We start from the raw sequence: 22,399 nt of genomic DNA, 5'->3' as shown, positions 1-22,399 counted from the left end.
GTTTATGTGCCCTCTTCAAAGCTTTCCTCTTCCCAGGACCGTACTCCCTTATAGACTGAATTCCGAAGGTCACTGGGTAAGCTGGGAATTTCTGCCAAAGGAGGGGGGGGCATTTTTTAGCTTATGGTGAGACCTGGGGAACTATTTCTAACCTATAGAAGAAAATTTTTCTTAATGCAGAATACTCTGTCAAAATTTATTTTTCTGAACCTACTTAACAATGTTTTTATTTATTTTGGAATCATTTTAGATTGACCAAAACGTTGCAAAGGTAGACCAAAGAGTGCCTGTGTATCCTTCACCTAACTTCCCTCATGTTTACATCTTACACAATGACTGCAGTTGACATTGGTGCAATGCAATTAACTATGGGCTTTATTTAAATTTCATTAGTTTTTCCACTGATGTCCTTTTCCTGTTTAAGGGTCCAGTTCACAATCCTACAATATATTTAGCCATCATGTTTCCTTAATCTCCTCTAATCTTTAAAAATTTCTCAGTCTTCTTGTTTTTTGTGACTTTGACAGTTTGGGGAGTATTAATCAGATATTTTGTAGAATGTTCTTCAGTTGGGATTTTTCTGCTGTTTTCCTCATGAGTATACTGGAGTTATGAATTTGGAGGGAAATTACAACAAAGGTGAAGTGCTTTTTTTCATCACTTCCTGTTGGGACACATGCTATCAGCATGACTTTTAACCTTACCCACTTGGTTAGGGTGGTGTCTGCCAGTTTTCTCTATTGTAAAGTTACTGGGTTGTTGTTGTTTTCCCCCCTCATATTCTGTTCTTTGGAAGTGAGTCCAGCCCACACTAAAGGGGAGAGGAGTTAAGATCTACCTTCTAGAGCAACAATTTCCTGCAAATACTGATTTTAATTTTTCTATAAGGAAATTTTGTTCCTTTTCCTACTTGTATATATATTTATTCGGTTATTCACTCATCCATTAATCAGTATTTCATATCATATAAATTACTTAGCTTAAAATTGAATATTGTCATTATTTATTTTGTCACTCAAGTTGCTCCAGATTTGACCATTGAGAGCTCTTTCAGGTTGACTCCTGTGTCTTTAGAAATGTATTTAGAAGCAAAGATTTGGGCGTTGGGTGTGCTCTTTGCTACTGAAATGTCATTGCTTCTAGGCTTGCTCATTGAACAGAGCTAGCAAATGTGTGTATGTGTGTATACTTGGGCGTATATTAACTCATGTACACACATACCTATTTATCTGCACATATATTGAAATAATCATGAATTCATACAGATATCACCAACTCTTTTTTTTTTTTTGACCATGTATTGAACCCAGGTGTGCTTAACCACTGAGCCACATCCCCAGCCCTTTTTTGTATTTTATTTAGAGATAGGGCCTTGCTGAGTTACTTAGGGCCTCCCTAAAGTTCTTTGAACCTGTAATCTTCCTGCCTCAGCTTCCTGAGCTGCTGAAGTGTGGGTCCCTGCATTCAGCTGATATCTTCAACTCTTAATATAGCACAACAGAATTAATCTCCTCGTGATGAATTTGTGACTTTTTTCTCTGATAGAAACCTAGCTCCTATTATCTACTATTTGTTCTAACTTAGTATACATGTATTTTCAGAATTGCTAATCCATACCAACTATAGTTTTTTCACATTGTTATTGTTTGTGGTAAAAAGTATGAAAGGAACATTAATCAGTGTGAGTACAGTATTTTTGGATAGTTCTTTTTGTCTTTAGCTTTACGTATTCAGTCAAAACATGATTTTCAAAAGTTAGATCAGCTCCTCTTTTTACCCAGCTCCCTTCAACAAGGTTATATCATACATTTGTAATACATCAAATTCATTTGTCACTATTTGCATTTCATCCTGGGAATTCCTAGGCATCCTCACTGATTTTTCTACTTATGATTTATAATTCTGAATTTTGACAAATGTCAAAGTCATATGTCCTCAGCTATAGTATCATGCAGAATATTTCTGTCATCCTAGAAATTCTCCCATGCAGTCCTTTTGTGGTCTGAACTCACTTCCAAAATACTGGTTTCCTCTATTAATTAATTCAGTTACTTAAGTTACATAGCTGACCTTGGGGCTAGCAGACATTTGCTGGCTTCTCATAGGAGCTAAGTTTATACATGGGTTCAGAGGGCAGCATTCTTTTTAATTTCTAAAATTTTAGAAAGCTTCTCATTGCTAGTCACTGAAACTGCCATGTATTACCTAATAGCTCACCTATAAAACTTTAATGACCAAAACCTTTCTTCTGAAAAACTCATTTTAGGGCTGGGGATGTGGCTCAAGTGGTAGCGCGCTCGCCTGTCATGCGTGCGGCCCGGGTTCGATCCTCAGCACCACATACAAACAAAAATGTTGTGTCTGCCAATAACTAACTAAATAAATAAATATTTGAAAAACTCATTTTAGATTAAACTGTGGTACAGTTCCATTTCTGTTGTTGAAAAATCTCAGAGTAAGATATGAAAAATCTCTTTGTAAAAAATATTTGTTAATCTGTTATTTTCAGTTGATGAGGATTTTATGATTGTGTAATGAGTAACTCCCAGAGCACACTTTAAACGTGCTGCTTGTTAAAGCACATCAGAACCTGCCTTCAAATGTCAGAAATAGCTCTCTGCTTAGATATTTATCTGGAGTAACTCTATGACCTTTTCTTGCCTTTCACAAACCCTTCTAGACTCTTCTGAGAACCTGGTGAAAGCTATGAGCCTCTCCCCCTAAAAAAATACATAAACATACATTCATTCAATATGCTATATATACTTGGAAACATTTCATGAACCCTCTTCCCCACCTGATGGTGGGCACAATGTTGTACCTTTTAGGAGCCCATGGATTCCAAGTTAAGGGTCATGATCCAGACACAAGTTGGATGAATACATCAAAGGATTTGTTGATAATTAATGCATGATGCATGTGTTTTAATGCCATGAGTTAAATGTGCATAAGTACATTGTAATAATTTGTCAGCTTGATTAGGCTATAGTGCCAGTTTGGTCAAAACAGGAGTCTAGATGTTCTTTCTGTAAAGGTATTTCTTAAGATGTGATTAAGTCAGTAGATTCTGAGTAAAGCAGGTTACTGTCCATAATGTGTGTGGGCTTCATCCAATCAGCTGAAGACCCTACAAGCAAACAGACTGAGGTTTATTAAAGAAGTAATTCCTTTTAAGACTGCAACAAAGAAAGCCTGTGAAAGTTTCCAACTGCTGCCCTGCAGAAATCAGACTCAAAATTACACCACTCTTATGTGAATTTCCAATCTGCCTGTCGACCCTGCAGATTTCAGACTTGCCAGCCCCCACAATTATGTGAGCCAGTTTTTTAAAACAAATAAACAAAAACACACATAGAGACTCACAATGTATTGGCTCTGTTTCTTTAGAGAGCCCTAAGTAATGTATACATCAAACTATATAACACATACACTGTGAATTCCCATATAAATATCTAGTTCCCATCTCAGTATTAAATGTGGTAAAAACTCTCAGTGTTTATCTTAGTCTGCTATAAGACAGTTCCAAAAAGCTGAAAAGTCCAAGATCAAGACAGGGGCAGATTTGGTACCTGGTGAGGGTTGCTCTCTATTTCCAAGATAGCATCTTGTTGCTATGTTCTTGTATGGTAAGAGTTGGAAAAAGGGAGAAAAGTCTCTCCAGAACTTTTATAAAGCACTGATCCCATCCACATGAGGGTACAACCTTTACAACCTAATTATCTCATAAAGGACCCACTTCTTAGTACTGTTGTATTAGGGAGTAAGTTTCAACATGAATTTTGGAGAGGACATAAACATTCAAATCATAGCTAGGTATTGTCTCTGTTTCGATCCAGTTGTGATTCCTCTTGTCTTTGCATTGTCCAAGTTCAGCAGATTTTCTTTCTTTGTTTCACACTATTCTTATTCTATCATTCTATACTTAGATGTTCTATTTCTGCTGTCACAAATAACCACAAACTTAGTGACTTAAAACAATACAAATTTATTATTTTGTAGTTCTGGAGGTCAACTCTAAAATAGGAGTCAGTTTATTTGTTTCTTCTAGAGCTGCTAGGGGAGAATCCTACTAGATGCCTGTTACAACCCCTTGCCTTCTGACAAGTTGTAATGCGTAGAAATGTTTCCAGACATTTCCTGTGAGGCAGAATTGCTCTGTTGAAATTACTGTTGTAGACCAATTTAACAATACAGTTCTCCTTTAACAGTGGCTTATTAGGGAAGTGATACAGTTCTGGCAAGATGGAAGGGGAAATTTGAGGGTGGAAGGAAGATTGTTCTGAGGAAGATTTTCCTATCTGAAAAAAGTGAAAGCTTAAAAAAGACATTGTCTTTCTAGTTTCTTCCTTTCCCTTGCTGCTGGGGATGCTAATGCGTATGGATTTGATTTCTTTTCATGGTAGGGATTGCTTTATTGGTGGCAGTTAGTACAAGTCAATAATATTGACCTTCAAAGAAGAGCTCAGTTATTTATCAAATTACTGGTCCCTAGAGAGCTGAGTGAAACTGAACCAGGTGATTACTGGTATAACTGAAGTCAATCCTGCTTCTTCAGAAATGAAGCCATATTCAGCTAACATATGGCCATGCTGTTCCACCAACTATAAGGACCATGGTGGTGCTATACAGGAAGGCACAGCTATCCCACACTTTAGATGCACTGGAATTCCATTATCCTTTGAAATAGCTTTTGTTTCCCTGGTTTATTTTCAAAATACCTGCATTAAGCAGGGCTCAGCATCCTCTGGGCAATCTGATGAAGAGCCAGCAGATTATGCAGTATCTTGACTCAGCTACTCCAGTCTTGATTCTTAAAGCTGAGGTGTAGAACAGTAGAAAGATGAGAAGAACCTAAGACGCTGACGACAAAAGTAAAATGCTGAATCAGCCTTGGAACTGACCACCTCTAGATACTAGATATGTGAGAAAGGCTTTATTGTGTGAAACACTGTTACGGGACTCTGTTATTTGCAGCCCAAAGCACCCTAACTAACAGGAATAAAACATGGTATTAAAACATATTAAACATTTCCCCACTGTGCAACATACCACATGGTGCAAGTTTAGAGAGGAATGAGGTGTTTAAAATAAACATATGTAACTATTTAAAATACTATCCATAGTCAGCACCAAGCAACAGAAGAAAAATGTTCATGAATGCTTTACACCTAAGGATAATTTAATAATAGTAATTCAGTAAAGCAAGTATTCAAATACCAGCTAAAACAATAATAGAAAATGGAAAGGGAGATTGCCAAGTTAAGAAAACAATTCAAGGACCAAAGTAACAAATCTACTATCACCTAGTAAATTAGTATACAGCAGCAAGAGACAAAATACACACAACTAAAATGAGATTTCCAACATAGAAAACAGCCCGGTTAATCATTACAATGGCAGAAGAAAAGAAGACCAAAGTTAAGGCAATAAGAAGTTAGTCATTGTAGGGGACAAACATTATACAACATAAGACTAATTATTGTCCCTGAAATAACAAGCCTAACAAATGGAGCAGGAAAATAAAGTATTATAAATAACTGAAGGGATACATTTGTTAGCTTATTCATTTCTGCCTGTGGATGCTGCCAAGAAAGCATCGTTAAAGTCTCTTTCACTACTGTCATGTTTAAATCAGAGTCCCCTAAAGAGGCCAAACAGCTGCAGAAGCTATTCATTGGAGGCCTGAGCTTTGAAACAACTGATGAGGGTCTGAGCAATGGGGAACATTCATGGACTGTATTATAATGAGAGACCCAAACACCAAGTGCTCCAGAGGCTTTGGGTTTGTCACTTATGCCACTGTAGAGGAAGTGGATGCAGCTGTGATGCGAGACCATCCAAGGTGGATGGAAGAGTTGTGGAACCAAGAAGAGCTGTCTCGGGGGAAGATTCTCAAAGACCAGGAGCCCACTTAACTGAAAAAGATCCTTATTGGTAGCATTAAAGAAGACACTGAAGAACATCACCTAGGAGATTATTTTGAACAGTATGGGAAAAGTGGGGTTGTTGAATTCATGACTGACCAAAGCAGTGGAAAGAAGAGGACTTTGCTTTTGTAACTTTTGACAAACAAGACTCTGTGGATAAGATTGTCATTCAGAAATACCATACTATTAAGGGGCACAACTGTGAAGTGAGGAAAACCTTGTCAAAGCAAGAAATGGCTAATGCTTCATCTAGCCAAAGAGGTTGAAGTGATTCTGGAAACTTTGGTAGTGATCATGGAGGTGGTTTGGTGGAAATGACAATTTTGGTTGTGGAGAAAACTTAAGTGGTCATGGTGGCTTTGGTGGCAGCCATGGTGGTGGTAAATATGGTGGCAGCAGGGATGGCTATAATGGATTTGGTAATGATGAAAGCAATTTTGGAGGTGATGGAAGCTACATTGATTTTGGCAATTGTAATAGTCATCAAATTTTGGACCCATGAAGGGTGGAAACTTTGGAGGTAGAAGCTCTGGACCTCATGATGATGGAGACCAATACTTTGTCAAACCACAAAACCAAGGTGGCTATGGTGGTTCCAGCAGCAGCAGTAGCTATGGCAGTGGCAGAAGGTTTTAATATTGCTAGGAAACAAAGCTTAGCAGAAGAGGTGAGCCAGAGAAGTGTCAGGAAAACCACAGGTTGCAACAGATTTGTGATCTCAGTCAAGCACAGTGGTGCCAGGGCCTAGCTGCTATAGAAAAGACATGGTTTAGACAATACTCATGTGTCCGGGCGAAAAAAAAAAAAAAAACCTCAAGGAGTGTATTTGTGACTAATTATATGACAAGTTATTTTAGTTTCTGTTCTGTGGAAAGGGTAAATAAAGCATTCCAACAAAGTGCTTTAATGTACAATTTTTTTTTATATCCATGCTGTTGATTGCTAAATGTAACAGTCTGATCATGACACTGAATAAATAGATATGTCTTTTTTAAAAAAAGGAAACTGAATCTGGCAATTAAAGGGTCAATTTTGTTCCAAGAAAAAAAAAAAGTGATTGAACTGAAATGAGACATGTCAAAATAAGTTGAATTTTGAGGATTAAAAAATATTTTCAGGCATCCACACAGAACAAGATTATCTATAAAGGGGAAATTTTAATTATCCTCTAATTTCTCCTCAACAATAGCCAACACCAGCAGTCAAAATAGTAATATCTAGATGGTTAAAATGTGACTTTAAAAAAGTATAGAATACTTCATAGCCAAGTTGTTTACATAAAAAGGTGTTATATTTATATTCCTAAACATTTAAGCACTCAATAACCACAATAGACAGAAGTCCTAAAACAAAACACTTTCAATAAAATCCATATATTCATGAGGTTTAAATGTGGACTAAATAAGGCTTAAAAGTGATGGAAAACAATGAATATATTTAAATATAGAATTAAACAACTATGGGGCTGGGGATATAGCTCAGTTGGTAGAGTACTTGCCTCATTTACACAAGGCCTTGGGTTCAATCCCCAGCACCACAAAAAAAAAAAAAAAAGAAAAAAAAAAAGAATTAAACAGCCATGATGTAGACAGCATGGTTTGAAATCGTGTTCACCAAACATTTTTCATAATTATTTGTAGGTATTAAGATTTTGAATGTTTTTCCAAGCATATACAATATTGCCATAGCTATAGGCAGGATAATTATTATAACAACAAAATTGTGATATAGCTTAAATAATTATCTATAGGGAATACATTTTATCTGGGACAAAATTTGTCTTGATATTTGTCTCCTAAATATTTAGTACTTTGTTCATAAGACTTTGTGTGTAATTCTTTGGGGTTCTTTATAGCCCAGAAGGATAGAATTACTCATTAAAACAGAGTCTGTTTTTTTTTTAGACCTAAGTTACATTATTAAAGATATTTCCAAATTTTTCAAAAAGATACAAGATAAAGGACACTTTCTAATTAATTCTATGAGGCCAGAATTAGCCTGATACCAAAACCACACAAAGACATCACAAGGAAAAAGCAAAACCTACAGATCAATATTCCTCATAAACATAGTCACAAAAATTCTCAACAAAATATAACTGTATATTTTTGCCTCCTTAAACCAAATTCTGCATAATATACAAAGAATTATGCACCATGACCCAGTGGGATTTATTCTAAGAATGCAAGGTTGGTTTAACATATAAAAATCAACCAATATAATAATATTGATAGGATAAATTTAAACAAAAACTATAATCATCATAATATCTCTGAAAAAACATGCAACAAACTAGGAATGAGAGGAAACTTCCCCAATCTGATAAGGAGCATCTACAAAAAAAACATAGTTAACATCATACTTAATGTTGAAGGACTTGAACTTTTTGCCTAAGATCAGAAACAAGGCAAGGATGTTTGCTTCTGCCACTTCTATTCAACATTATCCTGGAGAGTACAGTAATTAGATAAGGAACAGATATAAAAGACATCCAGGATAAAAAGGAAGAAGTAAACTACTTCTACTTGCAAATGCCATAATCTTATGTGTACAAATCCTAAGAAATTAATTAAAAACCATTAAAACTAAGAAGTGAATTAATTTTCCAAGGTTTCAGGATATTAGATAAGTATATAAATGTCAATTGCATGGCTATTGAATAGTCGAAATTAAAATGATGAAAATAGTTCTATTTATAATAGCATCAAAAATATTTAGAAAAAAAATTATTTACAAATTTGGAGGAAATTAAAGTTAAATGTGAAGATATCTTATTTTTACAGACTGGAAGACTTAATATTATTAAGATCTGCATGTTCAACACACTCAGTACACATATCAGATTCATTAGTTTAACACTATCAGAATCACAGCTGTGTTTTGCTGTTATTTGTTTATTTTTTGAAGAAACTGGCACACTAATCCTAATATTCACATGGAATAACAAGGGACCCAAAGTAATGAAAGCAATCTTGAAAAGATCAAAGTTGGAGGGAAAACCTACCTACTTTCTTTGCTCCCTCCCTCCCTTCCTCCCTTTCTTCCTTTTTCCATTTTGTCCTTCCTTTCTTTATTTCTCTTTTTAGACAGTGTCTGTGTTGTTCAGGCTGGCTTTGAATTCTTGGGCTCAAATGATCCTACTGCCTCAGCCTCCCAAGTAACTAGGGTTGTAGGTGCCCACCACTATACCTGTCTAGAAGCACATTTCTTTATTTCAAACCTTACTGCAAAGCTCAGCAGTCAGTCTAATTTGGTACTAGCATAAGGACAGAAATATGGATTAATGAAATTGAGTTGGGAGTCCAGAAATAAATCCTTATGTTTACAGTCATTTGATTTTTGACAAGGGTGCCAAAATAATTCAATGTGAAAAAGAATGGTGCTGAGACAACTAGATATCTATAAGTGAGAGTGAATGTGGACACCCTACCTCACACTGCACACAAAAATGAACTCAAAAATGGGTCAAAGACCTAAATGGAGGAGCTAAAATTAAAACTCTCAGAATAAACGTAGGTGTGAGTTGTTGTTACCTTTGATCAGGCAATGGTTACTTAGACATGCCACAAAAAGCACAAGGAACCAAAGAACAAATAGATTGGACTTTATTAAAATTAAAAATGTTTGTGCTCAATGTCAAGAAAGTGAAACAATAAACTACAAAATGGTTTGTAAATAATATAAGGTAAGAGATTTGTATTCAGAATATATGAAGGACACTTTCAAATAAACAATAAAAAGACAATCCAAGTCAAAGTCTGGGCAAAGGATTTGTATAGAATTTCTCAAGAGACATTATGCAAATGACCAATCAATGCATGAAAAGATGCTCATCGTCATTAGTCATTATAAAACACAGACATAAAGATATATGAAACACAATGAAATACAACTTCATACCTACTAGAATAATTGAAATAAAAATGACAGACAAGTGTTGCTAATGTAGAATGGAATCATCATGCATTTATTTTGGGAATGTAAACTGTGTGGCTTCCCTGGAAAACAGTTTAGCAATTTCTTGAGGTGTTAAATATAGGATTGCCATGTGACCCAGTGATTCCACTCCTAGGTATTCATCTACTATAGTTTGGATGTTGAATATCCCTCAAAGACCCATGTGTTAAAGGCAGTTCTTAAAGTATAGTGATGGTATGACAGCCTCTGAGTGGGTTGCTGAAGTCCTTTCAAGAAGTCCTCAAAATCCTCCCTTTTCCAACTGTATGCCTGAGACCTGACATTCTTCAGACATTTTAACCAAAGAAGATATCACAATCAATTGACTGCGGACGCAGATGAGAAACCAAAGACAAAGAGCTTTGTAAAAGTGATACTCTTCACTATTTTATATTGGAAAATATAGCTATTCTTTATAAGAAATGTTATTTTTTTGCTAATGTGTGATTATTGTTGCTAATTTTAAATGATTACAGGAAATTATCCTTTTATGTTTTGAAGCATCTTAGTTATCACTTCTAGTACAGAAAATATTTATACATATGACCTCCATAAACAAAAGCTTATTGGGGTCCTTAAGAGTAAAATAAGGTCCTGAAACCAAAATGTTTGAGAACTTTCTAAGAGTCTGGATGTTGAAGATCCCCCAAAGGCTCATGTATTAAAAGATTGGTCCTCAAGGTGGCACGATTGGGAGGTGGTGGAATTTTTAGGAGGACAAGCCTAGCGGGAGGTCCTTAGATCATTGGGAGTATATGTCCTTAAAGGGGATTGTGGAATCCTGGCCCCTTCCTCTTTCTCTTTTGCTTCCTGGCCTGAGTAGAGCAGTTTGCTTTACCCCATGTTCCCTGCTCTTGCCTTATGGTAACCCCATAGGGGGCCCAAGGCAATGGGTCTGCCTGACCATGGATTAAAACCATGAACCAAAACAAACCTTTTCTATTTGTTAATTAATTATCTCTCATTTTTTAATAGTGATGGAAAGCTAGCACAATTACCCAAAGAATTGGACACATGCCACACAAAAAATTTATACATGATGTTTATAACAGCATTGTTCATAACAGTCAAAAAATGGGAACATCTCAAATATTGATAAGTTGATCAATACCTTGTATCAATACCTTGGCATCAATACATTGATGCCACAGAATGTTATTTAGCTAAAAACAGAAATAAAGTACTGATGAATGCTACAACATGCTCAAAAACATGCCAAGTGGAAGCAACCCAGCACAAAAAGCAACGTAATTATGATTCCATTTGAATGAAATGTCCAGAATAGGCAAATTCAGTGACAGAAAATAAATAGTTGCAGGAGATGAGGTGAAGGGAAAATGGAGAGTTCTGGAAAATATTCTGGAATTATATAATGTGATAATTAAATAAGTTTATGAATATACTAACAACCACTGCATTGCTTTCCTTAAAAAGTTGAATTTTATAGCATATAAAATATAAAATATATTATATCTCAATTAAAAAAAAAGAATGAAGGGGTTGTTGAAGGCCCTGTATTGCCTCATTTGAGCTGCTGTTCCGAGCCACACCTGGCTAAAGCATTAACTGAGAAAGGAAATAGCTAAAATATGATGATCCTCTCCCATCACATGTGGAAAATGCTCCAAGAGAAAGCTGACGGAAAAGACAATCAGTAGAACCAAACACGCTCCCCAAGAAGCAATGTGGTCTTTTATTTATTTATTTATTTAACTTTTATTTTTTATGGTACTGGGACTGGAACCGAGGGCCTCACACATGCTAAGCAAGTGATCTACCACTGAGTTACATCTCCAGACCTTTTAAAATTTTATTTTGCAATAGGGTTTCGCTAAATTGTCGAGACTTTCTTGAACTTTCAATCCTCCTACCTCACCCTTTCAAATTGTTGGGATTAGAGGTGTGTGTGCGTGACAGCACCTGGCAATTTGGTCTTTTTTGTGTGAGAGATTTAATAATTTCTGTAAGAGTTATGCAAAGAAAAACAAAACTGTGCACTTTCTTCAGCAATCTGCATCTGCTTTTTTGTTGTTGTTGTAAGAAACAGAATTGTTCAAGTGCCAGGCACAATGGCACAGGCCTGTGATCCCAGTTTGGGAGGCTGAGATAGGAGAATCACAAGTTCAAAGCCAGCCTCAGCAAAAGTGAGTCACTAAGCAACTCAGTGAGAACCTGTCTCTAAATAAAATATAAAATAGGACTGGGGATGTGGCTCAGTGGTCAAATGCCCCTGAGTTCAATCCCCAGTACCAATAATAATAATAATAATAATAATAATAATTGTTAAAGTAACAACTATGGAATAACTGGAATAAGAATACTCAGAAGGAACCAAAATAAAGGAATCTCAATCATTTGGGAAGGCCTATGGGAACTCAGGAAAGAAGAAAAACCCATGTTCCTTGGCAGTGGTCAGCTCTTGGTTTAGCTCCCCAGTATTCCTCTTTTCTTTCTTCTTAACACCCAATTCATAAAGAATTAAAAGCAGCTCTAGGGTCTATAGAAGTAGAAATTCAATAACCATTTCCCTAGAATGAAAGTGCCAACTACTCTGCTTATCTGCCACTCTGTATGTTTGCTCACTGTCACCTACCAACTTCCTCAGTTTTTATCTTTTCTCTAGTTCAGTTTCTGTATATTCTGACTTTTGGTGGGGTGGAGGGTTGGGGGTGGTATTGGGGATTAAACTCAGGGACACTTGACTACTGAGCCACATCCCCAGCCCTATTTTGTATTTTATTTAGAGACAGGGTTGCTTAGTGCCTCACTTTTGCTGAGACTGGCTTTGAACTCATGATTCTCCTGTCTCAGCCTCCCAAACTGCTGGGATTACAGGCATATGCTGACTTTTGATTGTTCTCTTTAACATACTCATGAATCCTTAGAGAAGGAAAATCTTTCCTCTATACTCTTAGGTTCTGTGGCTGGGTCTGAGAATTAAACTGAGATAAAACAATCAACTGGAGAAATTATACACATTTATTTAATACTTTTACACATGCAGAGGAGCTTTCATAGGAAGACTCAAAGGACCAGTTAGGATCCAGAGCTTATATACTTTTTTTTTTTTTTTTAAGAATAAAACCTTGTGGAAAAGTGGCAAGATAAAAGAAAAAAAAACCTATAGGGGTGGTAAATTCTGAGAAAGTGATAATGAAATGTATGAGGGAAACTAATGAAAGATAAGGGTTATTTTAGTAGAGTTTTAAAATATAGGTCCGGTTAAGTATTGATTCTCAGTCTTTGGTATTAAGAATGTTCTCTTCCTGATCCAGAGAGGGCACCTTTTTCATGGGAAATGTTATGATTTGCTTTTGAGTAAGGAGATCAGAGAGCCCTTTCTACATCTGCTATTTGTCAAATATCTTCAACTCAAAAAGATCAGTTTGCTCAAGTGGCATACCTTGTGGTGGCATGTTCTAAACCCCTTCAGCCCTCAGAGCTTTACCTTTGGACTTCTGAGTCTCTGCTCAGAATGTTTCTGTTTTCTGCAATTCAGACTTGTGTGAATGAGAATCTGTTTGCCAAGCTTCTTCCCTGGTAAACTAGAATGTCACATTGGGCCAGGATTAGAGTGAAGCAAATAAGTCACCAGTGCACAAAATTTCAAAATGAGCTCAGTCAGTGGTGCCAGCTCTGTTCTCGCACAACCCTGAGGATGCACCTCCTTGGATGTTGCACCCTAGGAGCCTCGCTTGCCTCACCTCGTGCTTGCCCTCAACTGCCTCAGCAAAGGACATTACCCCATGCTGAGAGCCAGGCCCATGCTTCCTGAGGACCCTGGAGCAAATTTCTCCTTCTAAAGGCCATTCCTCAAATTCCAGTGCTCACAGAAGGAAAATTGCTTTTCTCTTTCACACACAGTCCTTGTTTTATGCTCCAGCATTGATCTTTCTGCAGGATGATTAAAGGCAGAAGCACATATTCTATTCACCTCCACCTTTGGGTTTGTCCTTCCTTACCTTGCGCTTCACCAGAAGATTCCCCTTGCAATAATAAGCAGTACATTTTTCAAAATTTGAGCAATTCAGTTTTCAATAATATCATATACAGGCTTTCAACCAGTCAGGTTCATTTTGGGCAAGTGTGATTTGCCTCCGGTTTTTTTTTTCCCCCTAATCAGGGTTTTTTTTTAAATTAATTTTTTGTATATACATGACAGTAAAGTGTATTTTGACATAATATACATACATGGAGTATAACTTATTCTAATTAGGATCCCATTCTTGTGATTGTACATGATGTGGAGTTTCATTGGTCATGTAATCATATATGAACATAGGAAAGTTATGTCCAATTCGTTCTATGGTCTCTTCCAGTTCTAATATCTTACTTTTAATTATTTGGATAAAATCATATCAATTTCCTCAAAACAGTGATTTTTTTAAATATAAGATATTCTAATTTCAGATTAGAATATGATAATTTCAATATCATTTTTCAGAGATATGGTCCTGCTGAAAGATAAACCTATTTACTTTTCTAAATAGGAAATTTAACTTTTCAACATAAATCTATATTTGGGAATTTAGTTGTCTTCCCCAAGAAAAGTTGATAGATATTGTACTTATATTCATATAAATAAGAAGTCATGGGGCTTGGGTTGTGGCTCAGCGGTACAGCACTCAACTAGCGCATGCGAGGCTCTGGGTTCGATCCTCAGCACCGCATAAAAATAAATAAAAACAAAGGTATTGTGTGTAACTAAAAGAAATAAATATTTTTTTTTAAAAAAAAGAAGTCATGAAAAAATGATACCTCCCAGAACAAAAGGAGTCGCATCCACCCCCATGCCCCCGCCCAAAGCAAGGGCTTTTTTCCATCCTGGATTGCAGAAAGTGCTTGCAACATACAAAATGAAAATTTTCCAGCACCTGCATGTTTTGTTAGGTTCAGTCTTAAGCAGGCAAGCATACCTCAGCTAGAACAAAGCATTTTATGCCATTGTACTGTGTACTGTATGTGGGTCAGGTTATGTATTAGTTGTTCTTCAGTGCGAACACTACCTGTCTCTAATTAGATGTGGCCAGGGAATATGGGGTGAGGTAATCACATGATACAAAACAATGTTTCTGTAGCAACATGGGCCATGGTTGGGGCTGAGAACATGGCATCTTGACAGCTTGTCCTGGCATCCACTGTCAACCCAATTAAGTCCTAATCATACCATGCAGTTTGGTAGAGCAGTATTTTAAGAATTGGCTTAGGGGCTCTGCCCTTCCATAAACAAAGATCTAAGAAACAACCCAAGCTTCCGATTGGCATTTCTGCTTCTACTGAGGAGCACTATTCTATCAGTTGCTCAGGCCAAAATAAATAAATCAATAAATCCTGAATTTTTTTTCTCAGACCTCATATTCAATCCTGTTGTTTCTGCCTTTGAAATATAACTTGAGTATAACCATTTCTCATCACTTCTGTTATTCTGGTCTAAGCCACTATAACTCTTACCTGGATTAGCTAGTAGTCTCCTCACTTATTTTTTTCCTTTTATTACCCTATTCTCCTGCATGGTCTATTATTATTATAGCAGCCAGAATGATTTTTTTTTTAAATCTCAGATTATGTTACTCTTAAAAACAACACCTCAACTGCATACTGCATTTCTAATCAGTAAGAAAAGGATACATTTTCAGTACATTTAGCATTGGATATAATTGGGAATTTCTGGCAAAAGTTTAAGAAATCAGTATAAGTTTCCTATTGCTACTGTAACAAATTATCACAAACTTAGTGGCTCAAAATTACACAAATTTATTCTCTTAACAGTTCTAGAGGTATGAAGTCTAAAATCAAGATGTCAACTGGGTTGTGTTCCTTCTGAAGGCTTCAGAGAGGAATACATCTTTTTAGCCTCTACAGGCTGCTGGCATTCTTTTACTTGTGACCTATTCCTTAGATAATTCCAACCCTTGCTTCTGTCACATCTCTTACTATTATTATTATTATTATTATTATTCATTATGATCTTTATTATGATCTTATTATTCTTTATGATCTCTTCCTTCTAATAAGGACCCTTGTAATTATATTAAATTCACTCAGATAATACAAAATAATCTCCTTATTTCAAGATCTGTAATTTAATCACATATGTAAATTTCTGTTTGTCATAGAAGGCAGCAGTTCACTTGTCCTTGGGTGGGTGAGGGCATTATTCAGGCCATCATGATCTCTTTTCTCATATTGTTTACCAAAATAAATGTTGATAGATTACAAACGCACATGTGAAAAAAATACTGTCAAAGAAAGAAAGAAAAGTTTTAGAATTATAATCTTGTCAGAGAAAAGTTCTTTTAAATGAGCTTCAGAAATAAAATTGAAGTGATGGCAGTGAAAATTGCAAAATAGGGAAATCCAAAGGTCTGTCCCTCCAGAAAAGCAGTAAATAAATGAAAAAAACTATCAAAACCATATTTCCCAGCATTCTAAAAATTAATCTAGACTAACCTAAACTAATCTGGTTTGTGGTTTCTGGATAAATGCTTAATCAAGAAAAAAACTGATAGCTGAACCATGGTAAGAGAGTTTTGTGGCATTTTAATTTTAAGACAAAAATTGTTACACAAGGCAAAGAGGTACATTACATAATGATGAAAAGGACAGTCCATAAAGAACGTACAACAATTGTAAACATATATACAACAGCAGATCCCCAAAATGTATGAAACAAAAACTGGCAATTGAAGGAAGAAATAGTTAAAAAATAGTAGTTGGAGAATTCAACACCCTTTTTCAAAAATGGGTAGAATAAGTAGGTAAATAAGGAAATAGATAAATAGAGGACTTGAATTCTGTACTATAAATATTACATTATTGTGTTAGTCAACTTTTTGTCTCTGTGACAAAATACCTGCAAAAAACAACTTAAAGGATGAATTTATTTTTCGCTCATGGATTCAGAGGTTTCAGTCCATGGTTGACTGGTTCCATTGCTATAGAGGTGAAGCACCATGATAGAGTGTGGTGGAGCTGAACTGCTCACTTCATGGTGTCCAGGAGGTAGGGTGCACGGATGAGCCTGGGACAAGATAGAGTCCAAGGGTCATGCCCTCAAAGACTCACTCGGTTCAACTAGGTCCCACCTCCTACAGTTTCCATCACATCCCTGTTGTAGGGACAAACGAGACAAGGCACCAAAGATAGTAGGAAACAGTTTTATTTGGCTACAGCCAGGTTCAGAGGGTACAGCCTTTGCTGTAATTAATCAATCCCCTGAATCCCGAGTTCAGGGAGTTTCAGAGTTTTATACCCAGCATGTAAGGGGAGGGGCTCAGAAGTTCACAGTCTGCAGAAGTTCACATAAAAGCAGCTTTTTCTTTCACTGTTCTTTCACTTCAAGGACAACACCTGAGAAGGGGGGAGCTTCTTTCTATCTTTCCCTTTGCCAGCTGTTACCATGGAGCCCATTATAACTTATCTTAAAAAAGTAGACATCTCTGTGAAGCCCCAGCTCAAGGCCAGAGGCCTTGTTTGCACATTTTTTCAAAATACTATACTGGATACGTTTGTGAAAAACTAGTAAGGGGGTGTCCAGCACCTGGAGTGCTGGTATCTTCTCGGCCAGTGGCCAAGTAAACAGGGTGACACGAAAATAGGAAGTTTATCTACATTGGATTCTTTTTCTGACAGTCCTAAAATCAGCCATGGTGAAGAGGGCTTTTCTGTCGAGAAAGGGAGTGCCACTTCAATTCCCCCCTTTAATGATGCTCCCTTTAATTTAATCCTTTAAATTTAAGAGCATCATTACCATTATCTTGGCATAAAGCCTTATATAATGCCAAAATCTTAGTTGTTGTCATCCTTTCAACAGCAGCTTCTATAGTGGACCCAATAGTTTTAATGCACAGTGGAGCCAAACATAGGAGCAATGAACAGGTTAACAGCAGAATACCCATTACACCAGTTAAGTTTTAAATCTACCAAGAGTTGAAAACCATCTCCCAAAAGCATGTTTGGGACCCAAACTTTAATGCCCTTCTAGGTATGAACTAGGATATGTGCTTGTTCTCTTGTGTTGTTGGCTATATTTTAAACTGCTTATCTATTGTCATCCATTTGGATGTAACAATCTGAGCTGTTGAATTCTCCACATATATTCTTTCCTCAGCCAGTAAGTAATCTAATGCCAAGTGGTTTTGATAGTTAGCCACTAGCATCTGGTCTGTTGTGTGGCTAGGAGGTCAAAGGCTGTGGCAGTCTGATTAATAATAATTTCTAGTACAGTTTGTAAGTGAATAATTCTGTTTAACAAGTAAATAGGAGTTCTATAACTCCAACTGCCATTTTGTGCCCAGGTATCTGAAGCATAAGTGGCAATAATCCTCTGGGATGACCAGTTATCTTTACCCCAAGATTGGTGACCTTCTAAATCAAGTTTCTTTCCAATGCACCTCTTTTTCCTTTCCAAACAGTCATCCCTCTATAACATTCCTCTGGTGGGACAGGTCCTAAATATATGTTTTACCACCTCTTATATATAGTGGATTGTCTTGACACATGGTTCACATGATCTCCATGGTTGGAATAGGAGTAGGGCAGAATCCCTTATGGTTATCAAAGGAAACCAAACTAGATAATAGACTAACATTTTGGTTAGCATAGGTTAAACAGCATAAATTAACAAAGCCAAACTAATAACACCAAACAAATCCTAGAAAACTTATATAAGCAAGATAAAAAAAAAACTATAAGTGAAATTTTATTACCCAGAGTCCAGTCAGTAAGAGTTGCTGTTTATCAAAGCAGTTGCAAAAACTAAACAGAGAACTGTGCATATATCCAGAAGCAAGGGGTGGCAATGCATTACAGTATAGGGACTATCTTAGAGGTTGAAAGAGTTCATTAGTCCTGGTGGGAAGTTTATCTTTCACCATGCATTGATCAGCCAGTCCCTCCTATGTGGCTGAAACAGAGCCGTAGTCTCCTCAAGCTTCGGCCATGCGTAGACCAGTCAGCTTCCGGAGTGACTGGAGCAGGGCTGTTGTCCTTCTGATCCTCAAGCTTCTCTGGTGCTCCTTTTTCTTCAGGAGGTCAGCTTCAAGGGCATAGCAGCATCTGGAGAGCATTCCCAGTTTGCAGCTGCAGGCATGAGTCTGGTGTAGTGAATCCAGGGACCTATCTCTGCAAACTTGACTGTTCAGTTGGGGTGGATAAAATAACATTGAAAGGGCCCTTCCAAAGAAGTTTAGGGGCTGAATATTTCATTCTTTGACTTAGACTCAATCTCCAGGCTTGAAGGAGTGTGCACCTGGGTCAAATTTACTGAGAATCTTTCTCTAACCCATTGGTTGAGAATCTGTAAAGTTTTCCCTAAGACCTGAAGCTGTCGACTCAGGGTTAATTTTCCTATCTCTCTTAAGTCTCCCTGTAGTCCCCTAATAAGAGGGGGGGCCTCCCATATATTATCTCAAAAGAAAAGAATCCAGTCCTCCTAGTGGGAGTGGATCTAATCCACAACAGTGTAATAGGGAGAAGTTCATCACAATGTAAGTGAGTCTCCTGACACAGTTTACCCAATTGAGCCTTAAAGTCCTGTTTATCCTTTGAACTTTATGAGAACTCTGCAGCCTATAGGCAGTACATAACTTTCATCTGATATTTAAACTCTTGGTCAGTAATCGTATCACTTCTGCCCAAAAGCTGGCCCACTGTCTGAGCCAATAATTATTGGGACACCAAATCTGGGAATAATTTCACAGAGAAGCGTCGTAGTATTTCCCTAGCCTTTTCAGTGCGGGTGGGAAAGGCTTCCACCCGTCAGAGTATGAATACATAAAAAACAAAAGTTACTTATCGCCCCATGAGCATGGCTGTTCAGTGAAGTTTACTTCCAAGTCTTCAAAAGGTGCTCCTCCTATAGTTTGGATTCCTGGTGGGAGCTTTGGCCCCTGACAAGGATTGTTGTGAGCACAAACCTCATAGTGTTGCAGATCATCCAGGTGTTGCTTGTGAGCTGGGGGACATAGAAATGTCGGCTCAGAACTGTCTCAAGTGCTGTATGTCCAACATGTTTTCCTGCGGAACTGTCTTGATAAAGGCTAGGGCTAGAATCTCTGGGAGGGCTATTCTGGCCATCAGAAAATCTCCATCATCCACCTGGGAGAAAATTTTCTTTCTCAGTCTTAAACCACTTACTTTCATGTTGGGAGTATGTTGGCTCCCTTTCTGTTAGCTAGTCGGCCAGGCAGAAGGGCAGCATTTAAACCTGGGACTGGATTTTCTTCCCGTTTCTTGCAGACAGCTAACCTGGCCTCTCTGTTAGCTCTCCGGTTGCCCTGAGAAACCACAGTGTTTCCCTTTTGATGACCTTGGCAAAAATATATAATCACAATCTTCTTGGGAGCCCACAGTGCATCCAAAAGTTCAAGAATTTCTTGCCCATACATCATGTTCCCCCCCCCCTTTTTTTTCCTCCTGAGTTAATTAGCCTACGTAAGGCCCTATGAACATGAAGGGGGGCAGGGGATGTGGCTCAAGTGGTAGCGCGCTTGCCTGGCGTGCGTGCGGCCCGGGTTCGATCCTCAGCACCACATACAAACAAAGATGTTGTGTCCGCCGAGAACTAAAAATTAAATATTAAAAAAAAAAAACATGAAGGGTAGAGAACGCATATTTTGAGTCTGTAAATATCCACACAGACTCCTGCTGTCAACTGAAGTGCTTGAGTCAAAGCAATAAATTTTATTTTTTGTGCTGAAGTTCCCTGAGGCCGAGGTTCTGCCTCAACAGTAGAGTCCAGAGTGACCATTGCATATCTAGCAAAACATACCTCATCTTTCATAAAACTGCTTCCATCTGTGAAGTACTCTTCATCAGTGTCCTTGAGAGGCTGGTCTATTAGGTCTGATCTACTGGAGGACACTTCATCCATGACCTCTACACATTTGTGATCAGGTTTTCCAGGTCCAATGGGCAGCAAAGTTGCTGGGTTTAGAGTTCTGATGCCCTCAATGCGGATATGTGGGTTTTCACATAACATGCCCTGATGTTTGACCATTCTTTCATTAGTCAACCAATAGTGTCCTTTATATTTTAACGATGTCAAAATTGAATGAGGAGCTCTGACAACCAGTTCTTGTCCCATGGCCAGTTTATCAGCTTCCAACACCAGAAGAGCTGTGACTGCAAGGGCCCATAAACAAGGTGGCCAGCCCTGGGCTATAGAGTCCAGCTGTTTGGACAAATAGGCCACTGGACGGTGCCATGTCCCCTGCATCTGAGTCAAAACTCCTATAGGTACTCCAGACCAATCATGGACATACAGAAAGAAAGGCTTTGTGAGGTCAGGGAGCCATAATCCAGGTGCACAGATGAGTGCTTATTTAATGTCCTCAAAGGCCTTTTGCTTAGTTGACCCCCATATAAGAGGATCCCATTTTCCCCCCTTTGTGGTTTCATAGAGGGCTTTTGTCATAACTGAAAGTTGGGGATCCATACATGTCTGAACCTAGTAGCCCCCAAGAATTCTCTAGTCTGATGGCAGGTTGAAGGGACTGGAATTGAGCAGATCTCCTGTTTCTTTTGAGCCCCAGTTGCTATTGTCTGTTCTGTTGCCGAGTCAGATGGTAACCAAAGTATTTGACCTTTTTCTTGGTAGATATGGGCTTTTAAGTCAGAGTCCAGTGCTGTCCCAAGGATGGTGTACTCAAGCCCCTGGGAGGAACTGTCATTTAGGGAAGGGAGGTGTACATAGAGCGTCTGGAGCTTTAAGAGATGCAGGAATTTTTGTTGTTGTTGTTATTTCCCAGAGTAGGATCTTGGCTGCTGGGATTCTCCAACTCTTAAATCTGATGTAAATCTTAGCAGAGACTGATGACCTAGAGCATCATTTGTATAAAAGGCACCTATGTCAATCTCGCTGTGGGTCATCTGCCAAGGTTGGAGGGCAGCAGTGTGGTTCCATGCAGGTCACAGTGTGGCAGCCACATTGTGTCCACCTAGGTGTTTCTCCTCGTCTGTGTGGCTTTTCTCCTCTTGTCAGGTGGGAGCCTGCTCTAATTGTCTATAGTAGCTGCCCGCTTGTGTTTTTGTTTAATATGCCTGGGTGCATGGGGCTCTGTGGCCCCTCCTGCTGGTGGCTCACAGCATGTGGCTTGGAGCCAGGGTGGCATATCCTTTTGGAGTGAGCACCCTATGGCCCACTATCAGCTGAATATATTCCTGGTTCATCTGGAGGCTTGCAGCAGCTGAGCCCTCCTGAGGTGCTGGGTCCCGTGCATCAGACGCAGTTCTGTGTGTCTATCGGACCCCTGCCATATGCGTCAATTATCGACTTCTGAGCAAGTGGGAAGAAACTGAAAGGAGGGGCCGGGGCCAAAACATTCATTCCTTCTCTGTTCAAGGCTTAGCATTTGAGCTTGGCAGTGGGTGCTTGCCCGCCGGGGCCACTGGAGGCTTCCCATTTTATCTGGCCACGCTTTTTTTTTTTTCCTTATAAACATTTGGACCATTGTCTTTGTACTAGTGAGACTCCCCTTTGAGTGAACTCTGGGTTTGTAAGGAGATCCATCCTC

The 22,399-nt window shown here is 38.1% G+C and overlaps 2 pseudogenes; one reads left to right on the top strand and one right to left on the bottom strand.

Moving 5' to 3' along the window:
- Positions 1-4,537: 4,537 nt before the first annotated feature.
- LOC107158072 lies at positions 4,538-5,624 on the bottom strand (annotated as a pseudogene).
- Positions 5,505-6,726, top strand: LOC107134164 (annotated as a pseudogene).
- Positions 6,727-22,399: the final 15,673 nt, after the last annotated feature.

This window comes from Marmota marmota, unplaced genomic scaffold (assembly GCF_001458135.2).
Source record: "Marmota marmota marmota unplaced genomic scaffold, marMar, whole genome shotgun sequence".
Lineage (NCBI taxonomy): Eukaryota > Metazoa > Chordata > Mammalia > Rodentia > Sciuridae > Marmota > Marmota marmota.
The sequence above is the reverse complement of the archived record's forward strand: the minus strand, read 5'-3'. Positions and strand labels throughout refer to the sequence as shown.